The sequence below is a fragment of the Palaemon carinicauda genome, chromosome 25, assembly GCF_036898095.1.
Source record: "Palaemon carinicauda isolate YSFRI2023 chromosome 25, ASM3689809v2, whole genome shotgun sequence".
In the NCBI taxonomy this organism is placed as follows: Eukaryota; Metazoa; Arthropoda; class Malacostraca; order Decapoda; family Palaemonidae; genus Palaemon; species Palaemon carinicauda.
Window position 1 is genome coordinate 88,286,393 of NC_090749.1, and position 8,692 is coordinate 88,295,084.

The 8,692-nt window shown below is 46.5% G+C and overlaps 1 pseudogene; it reads left to right on the forward strand.

The window, feature by feature from the left end:
* Positions 1-694: 694 nt before the first annotated feature.
* On the forward strand, positions 695-813 carry LOC137619334 (5S ribosomal RNA; annotated as a pseudogene).
* The last annotated feature ends 7,879 nt before the right edge of the window (positions 814-8,692 follow it).

Here is an 8,692-nt window from a genome sequence, read left to right on the forward strand (position 1 = left end):
GCCTCACTCTTACCATCTCTCCGTCTTTGTCAGCGAATTCAGTGTCACTGAACCTCTATGCCATGGGGTTTTGTCAGCGAATTCAGTGTCACTGAACCTCTATGCCATGGAGTCGGCAAGAGTTTTGTCTGCTTGGGCAGAATGATCCATGCCTTAGGAGAAGGTCCTCCATAGGGTCGTCGACAGCTTCACCCCCCGGCTTCTTCAGTCGATCCTTTCTCGTAGGAAATGATCTGAGACGGGAATTCCATCGTCGACCTCTCAGCTCTGATCAAGTTTGTCGAACAAACTTCGTCCAGCGTGGAACAGCAGAATCGATCAGACTGGTAACAAGGCGGCAGGACTCCTTAGGCCCTGGATCGGAAGGACGGGTACTTCCAGTTTCCATTCCATCCATCTTCCAGGAAGCTCTTGGAATTCAGCCTAGACTTAAGATGCGGTGTGGCGATCCCGCCGCGGCATCGCAGGTTTTTCCCCAGAGAACTCTCCCTGCTTTCCTTATGGCCGCTCAGGAGCAGGCTTCCGCCTCCTTCCCCTTTTGGAGGTCTGGTGAACTCCGGTAGGCTCGGGTTCGACCTTCTTCAACGCCAGGATAAGCTTCTGGGTCCTTACCATGAGTGAGAGATCATGGTAATTTGCTAGGAGCCTTCTCTACTTCTGCCTCAACATCTGGAGTTTCTAGCCATGATATTGAGTCAACGGCCTTACCCCGTTGGAAACACCGCTTCTCGTCCATTCAGCGAAGTTAAGCAACGTTGGGTCTGGTCAGTACTTGGATGGCTGACCGCCTGGGGACGCCAGATGCTGTTGCCTCCTCCTCCGAGCCTTCCCTTCAGTTGACTGTGGCAAGGCTGAGGAGAGTCGCAGTACCTGTTCTCAGTCAAGCAGAGCTTTCAGCCCTACCTTGGAACGTTTCCTGGGTCTCTTTTCCTCATTGATCCGTCTAAAGTTCCGAACGGTCGCCTCAGGATAAGTTCCCTGTGGGGCGGCCCAAGTTCCGGTGGTATCAAAGCAACGATTAACCGGACTTTCTGGCCCCTAGTGGACCAGCGAAACGTTTAGACCTGCAATGGGTGTTGACCTATGGAACCTCTTGATGGGAGTGTATATTCTCGTCCTTTCCCCACATTTTGATGCTGTTCTCTGACTCGTCAAAGAAAGGGGGGGGTGTGCATGTTCCGGTTCAGGCCTATGGTCAGGACCTGAAGGATACCTCTCCATCATTCAGGCAGGCTTAGGGGCCGTAGTCTGGCCCCTCTACAGATACTACAGTTCCTGCCGAGTCGCTCCGTGCGCGACGACTTCATGGTTCTGGCGTATTCCAACCAGCAAGGGACGCATTTTCATACCTTCGCATCTTGCAGTAGAGATACTGAGATGATCCGAGGTCCTCTCAATACCACTATTGGCTCGCTCATTCCGGGCAGAGGAATGTTCTCTCCGACTATCTGAGCAGAGCCTCGCAGATAGAGGATACCTGGGGGTCTTTGGCCTTTAGTAACCAGCAAGTCCTGGCCTGGGGGACCTGATGACGACAGCCTGGAACTTCAAGCTTCCGCTGTTCTTCCCCCCAGTCTCAGACCCCAAGACTCTTTGGCAAGATGCTTTCCGGTGATGGTGGGACAACATCGACGCCTGCGTCTTCCCACCATTGTTGTCTGTTGAGAATGGGTCTCAACAAGACCAGGTTGTCTGTCAACCTTTCGATGGCCCTGAGAGCTCCACTGTGACTATATGCGGAACGGTTTCCAGACCCTCTGCTTCCCCTGACGGAATTCCCGGGAGAGCTCCTCCCACGGCACAGGCTACTCAAACAACCACACTACAACATCTTTCACGAGCCGTGGCATCACTTCGGCTTCACGCCTGGAGACACTACGCCGCCGCCTCAAGAAGAGACAACCCGCTACAGTCGCGGAGCAGAGGTCGCGTCACCTGCGATAGTCATCCGCAGGGGTCTACCAGGCGAAGTGGAGAGTCTTCTGTGGTTGGTGTCGTGGGAGAGATACCTCTTCCCTTGAGGCCTCTTCTCCAGCAATAACGGACTTATTGCTTTTCGGCGGGAGGAAACTCCTTTCCGCTCTCGGCAGTGAAGCCTGTCGCTCAGCCTTTCCCTGGCCTTCAGGCTGAAAGGAATAGACTTTTTCCTTCCCGCTGGAACTTTCTTCGGTCATGCGAAGCTGCGAACGTCCCTGCCCCCAGTCGGAGTGAGACCTCCTCCATGGAGCATGGTTCGGACTTTTTAGTCCCTTAAGAGATCTTCTCAAGAACCATTACGTCAGGCCTCTGATCGTATTTCGTCTTGGGTGACGGTGCTACTGCTTACTCTGGCCTCGGCCAGTGTGTAAGCAATCTTCTCGGTCTCGTACGACTCCGCCCTTTCTAAGGAATGGGGGAAGGCAACATTCAGGTTCGCTCTTGAGTGTTTTGCTAGACTCAGAATCTTGGGGTCCCGGCCCTTCGGTCCAACTCTTTCAAGATTTCGAGTCACCCTTCTGTATCAGATGACCCAAACCTTCTCCTTCTTGCCAGTAAAGGAATCGGGGGGTTATTTTTGGGAACAGCTGCAGTTTGTCCTCACGTGCAGCAGGGTTGGGAGCACAGGAAGGACACAGGGGAGAGTCACCAGTATACCTCTTCAGCTCGGACTCAACGACATTCATCTCGACCTGAATCCAGACCCTCCCCCGTCACGTCGCCCTACAGCACGATGTTGGATACATCGCTGTAGTGGTTTGCGGACTGTGGCCAAAGGTAGCACCCAAACTGCCCAGTGTCCGAATGCCGACCACAACCCGACGTTCACTACACAACAAACATACAACGGTGGAATACCCAAAAACCTAAGTAACAGTTCAAAACAATGGGCACCACCCCTTGATTTATAATGGGCAAGGGGACCCAGCTAGATCCTGACTTAAACCTTTGCTTCTCCAGCTTGCTGATCATAAGTATAAGAACATTAGGTGAAAGGGATTATTATAAGTTATTTGAAAGATTAAAAAAACAGTGGCTGAGTAGGGGAACTTGGTGGTCTAAGGAACTGGAATGAGATGCTGTACTGTGTACTTAAAAAACAAGAAATGTTTATTTGGAAAAACTAATAGGAATAATATTACTGTATATCAATTAGAATAAATAATCAAAGGAAAAATTAGCATCCCTTTCGTAAAACTTCAGCATCCGGGTAACAAAATAAACACCTGTCACAAACAAGATTTCCACTGGGGGGACACTCATAAGTGTTCCTATACAGTTCAAGTAAAACCAGGGGCACTTCTAACTGTGTATCTATTTGGGCAAGTACCAGTATGCCATCTATAAAGAACATATAACGGTGAAAAATACAGTACCACAATTTTCCCTAAATCAATACTGTTCTCATCAATCTCCCGTCCACCATTGGGATGCACAGTCACTTAAACAGTCCTAATTTCTGAAAAGTACAGCCGCATACTATGTCGTACAGGTCTCTGCGGGCCCACAATAACAATGTCTCAAAAATTTTGTCAACAACACGAGCAATCGCCAATGGCCTTATAATACATTGGTTGTGGTGTTATTCATTCAAACACATGATGGTACTTACAGTTCACAGGCAGTGAAAAATGAATACAGAGCAGACACACCCACCACTACACACTGGTAACAGGCCATCAACCACATTCATAATTGTTATGAGCAGTACTAGACAGATACTCAGTTCCTATATACTGTGGTCTCGAGTAAATTTCCCTTACAATTGGGAACTTCTGTCAACATAAATGTCTGCCGTATCTGTTCTTTTTTCTTTTCTTGATGAAGGAACCTATTCTTCCAAAGTACAATACCCTTCTATTTGCTCAAACTCTGGTTACACATTCAAACCCTACAGAGAGTAGGGCGTGCTGCAAAAACAAGGGTGGTTAGACAACTGGTAGGACCAAAAAATATTACAATGCCCCTTAAAAATATAAACAATACTTCTATTCATGACTTTCTGTTATAAAAATAAATGAATTTGTTGCTGGCAAAATATATAAACCTATTTAAGAAAAATTGAAATCTTTACAGTGAATACAGTATATGGAAAATCATCATAGTACAGCACTGGGGCAGAATATCAGACATTATGACAAAAGGGAATTGATAATGAGAGATACTTTAAAACATATATAACCCAAGCTTGTTATATGTGGAAATGGTTTGTATTTTTCCCAACTATTATTAATTTTTTCCACATCGCAACGTCCCTTGCCTTCGAGTAGTACTACTCTGTGACGCAGGTGCTACAAGCTGGAGTCTGGAAGCGTCTAATGACCTTCGCAGCCCGCTTCCTGCAGGACGTGACCCACAGGAGTATCGATACGTTTCTATCGCTCTGTGGTGGCTACACAACAGCTGGTCTAACCTCAGGCTCCTTTTTGGACAGGTAGCGGAAGGTTGAGGGCATTGTTATCAGGTTTTAGTCTGCATGAACGAAAGAAATATGTCTGGCCCTTACTTCTTTCTTCATCGTCCCCTCTACTGGGGAAGCAGCATCCTGGTCTCTGCATAGCTGACCTCAAACCTCTGCAGGTAAACCATGCTTCCTTGTGTTCCGAGTATTGAGTCAATACTGTCGCGTCCCCCATACCCTGACGAGGTGGTATTGGGAACGTCCTAACCCAGAGTTCCTTCTGGAACTCCAGGTCAACTGCCTAGGACGGGTCACACTTTCTTCCTTCACACACAAGCTTATGTAGGCCACACGTTTCCTTGCGGAGCAAGGAACTTGTGAGGTGCAGGGACTCCTTTTCTCGAGTGCAACTCACTCGGATTCTGAGTCCTCGGGTAAAGCCAAAGCCAGTATGGCTGGGGACTTTCCACCCTTCCTAAGTGGTAAGTCACCCAATGTAAATAGCGTGGTTTGTATTTCGGTTACGGAACAAATGACAATTGTTCCGTAACCGAAATACAAACCACGCTATTTACATTGGGTTTACCTTTTAGCGCAGCTGAAATGGCGAGCCATTAGAATTTAATGAGGGTGTATTACCCAGGGGCTAGTTAGCGGGTGGGTAGGGGAGTGGTAGCTAGCTACCCCTCCCCCCCTCACACAGATGAATGCTCACTTTCACTTTTGGCTCGGACTCGGACAGACGTCTCTGTCTTGGTCCTCTCTTGGCAGCCATTGTTTGTTTTGTCTTTACTTAATCGCTTACTTTTCTTTTATTCAATCTATATGTAAACATGTTTCCATGTTTTTATATATATTTGAGTATAGAAATCATTAATTTTAAATATTAAACTTAGCCGGTGAATATATAATAGCTGACGTCTCCGACGGCTCGACAGATTCCCAAAAACTCGCGAGCGATCGCCATGAAGGTAGCGGGTGTGCCCACCAGCGCCAACTATCGGCCAGATACCGCATATACATGTAAACAGCTCCAGTTCTTCTCTGTCGGTTTCATCGACAAGTCGATTCCACTCGCTTTATGACCTCGAGTTTTCTACCGAATTGGTGAAGTACTTGGTTTTGGTTTTATTGCTTTCGCCGTGTTGGATTATTCAATACTATCCTCAAAAGAAATGCTTTTGAAAGGAGAGTAAAAGTGTTTTGCCCTTGCTTTTTTATCTCAGGTTTTTTTCCATTGAGTAAAGATGGCCGACCCTTCCCTCAGTGTACGGAAGTGTGTTTTAGGCTTTTAGTAATTATTTTATCACGTTAAAAATTATTGTTGATAATTATAGATTTTCCTCTATATATTTTATATCTCACCCGCCTTTATTAGGCCTCTTCGATTAGCTTTCCATTTATACTAAACATCAAGATAAATTTTATGTTTTTGTTTATATGCGGCCTTTACCTCCGAGATGTAGGCGGTCCTAACTTGGAAACCGAAGTTAAACAACGTTGAGCCCATTCAACTTTTATTTTCGTTAAGTTTAAATCATTTGCTCTGTAAGAGTTATGAAATGAAATGAATATTTTTTAGAAAATATTTTAAGAAAGATATTCTTTGAATAGTCTTCGTGCTGTTTTTTTTTTTCAAAGATGAACTAACGTTTGGTTTATTTATGCTACGCAGTTTGCGCTCTATCGTTACGATAGAGAAAGAGAGAATCACGGTTTCACTTTGCAGAAAGAGTAAATCGATTTTGACGTTTTGTTCATTCTTCTTTCAAACTGAAGTGTTTTAAATACTAATTTAAAGGAACTTGTTAATTTTCATTTTCTTAGTCCTTTCAGTTTTTTCCTTTGGTCAAATAACCTGTTTATTGACGAAGGGTGAGTGGGCTTTTCTCTTGTATGTGACAAGAGAGAGAGAGAGACGGAAAGAGAGAGAGGAAGAGAGAACGATCCGATCTTTATTCTCATCCCAAGGGAGTTTAGGAGCGAGTAACGTTGTTCTCGATTCAGTTTACTCTCGTCCCAAGTCTCTGTACGGGGAGAAAGTATAAAACGTTTTTAGTTTTTATTCTCGTCCCAAGGCACTGTACGGTGAGAGATTGAAAACGTAGTCTTTAATGAACTAGTGTTTAGTCTCCTCCCCAGTCACTGATCCTTTTTAACTTTATATATTTCCGTTTTATTCGATATATATGTTTACTGATTTTTGCATGTACTAATGTGCTTACATTATACGACTCATTTCGCAATTATAACCTTTTGATGTAAGGGAGAATTGCGTGCTTCAGGTAGAAATCAGTTTTATTCATGCCTAATGTGAAATTATTGAAAAATACGATATCAGTGAAGTAAGTGCAAAAAAACAGAAAATCGTAGTGATAAAGTGATAAGTGCGCAAAGTGTTTTTAGTGTTGCGACCGAGGGTTCGTCTGTTCGTGCTTGTCGTTCACCTAGTCTGAGACCTCTTGCAAGCTCCCATGCACCAGGGAGAAGTAATGTCGTAGGACTTATGGGGACGAGAGGCTCTAACCAACGAACAGACGTTCCCTCTATGGTTTCGGGCATGTCTCGTCAAGACCGCCCCTACCATAAGACGAGCGAGGCGGTTTTCTCCTCGTCATCCGAAGGCTTCTCGCGAAAGAAACCTTGGAGCAAAGTTTCTAGACCCTTTAAGCGGAAGTCAGTCCCTTCAGGACAAGTCCAGCGTCCTGGCTGTAGCCATTGGGACAGCTCTGACCCTGTGCAGTCATCGGAAGACTGCTCGCCGCCTAAACGAAAGCGTAACATGGGCTCCGAGAGTCTCAGTAAAGGCAATATTTTGCCGTCACAGACGTTACCATCATCTCGGCCCGTACCGACTCCCGTTGATCCTAAATGGGTTGTCCTGCAGGATATGCAGACTAAGCTTGCCTCCCTTATGGAGGAGTATACCGTTGAGCAGGTTCACGATGATCCTCGCCGTTGCGCTGATCGAGATCCTGGCCTTCAGCCGCCCAAACGAGCCTTTACTCGTCCTGTTGACGTTACAAAGTCACGTCAGTCACGTGACTTGGAGCCTCACTCGATGCAGTCCCGTGTTGACTTTCAGCCACTTGTTGACGTTCAGCCGCCACCGCATGCTCGTGTTGACGTTCAGGACGTTCGCCAACCAGCTCAGTTGCCTTGTTTTGACGTTGAGCGTCAAGCACCGCAGTCAAGGGTTATTTTGACTGCTCAATCTAGGCAGTCAAGGCAGTCTCGACTTGACGTCGAGCGTCCTCCCGCTCCTGTTGCTGTTGCTGGTCAGTCCTTTAAGCAGTTACATGACGTAGCGTCCTTGACTGCTACTGATGCTCCTTTGCGTGTGGACTTTGCTTGTCAAGTATTGCCACCACGGCAGGTCTCTTCCTTGCTTGAGACTCATCAATTGTCGGACGAGGTTCCTTCAGATGAGGATGTTGCTGATCCCCTGCCTACTGATAATCCTTTGGACGTTTTATCAGACGTTGAAGAGCCTAAGGCTGCGCAACCTTCCATGGATTTTAAGAAAATCATGATGGTTTTTAAGGATCTTTGTCCGGACCATTTTGTAACTGCTGCTCCTCGTTCGCCTTCGTCAGAGATTACACTAGGCCTAGCTACTTCGAAGCCGTTGTTTTCTAGGCTAGTGCTCTCTCGCTCTTCTAAGAGAGCTTTACGTTTGCTAGGCGACTGGTTGATCACCATGAGGAGTTTGGGGGAGACAGCCTTTGCTTTCCCTCCTTTTAAACTGGCTTATAGAGCGAGCGTCTGGTATGACACGGGAGAAGTTCTCGGCTTGGGAGTTCCTGCCTCTGCCCAGAGAGACTTCTCAAGCCTCATAGACTCTCCCCGGCGCCTGGCCATGAGACGCTCCAAGATTTTTTGGTCGGCTTCAGAGCTAGACCATCTCCCGTTAGGAGTTTTTTCGAGCGTTTGAAGTTTTGCTGTACAATTATGTCGTGCATGAACAAGGCTATCAGGGATGGCTCCAATGATCTGACAGCCACGTTCTCTGCAGGAACAAGACTATCAGGGATGGCTCCAATGATCTGGCAGCCACGTTCACTGCAGGAGTACTTAAGATGTAAGTGCGCTCAATGTGTTCATTGTCAATACAAACTTCACGATGAAGACTACCAAATCTGTCTTGACAGCATTAAGGGAAGGCGACTGGATGGTCTCTCACGACCTTCAGGATGCATACTTCCACATCCCGATTCATCCAAACTTTCAACTACATCTGAGGTTTGTGGACGGGAAAGTAATGTACCACTGTCGAGCACTGTACTCCGACCTCATTCCTGCTCCTCTTGTTTT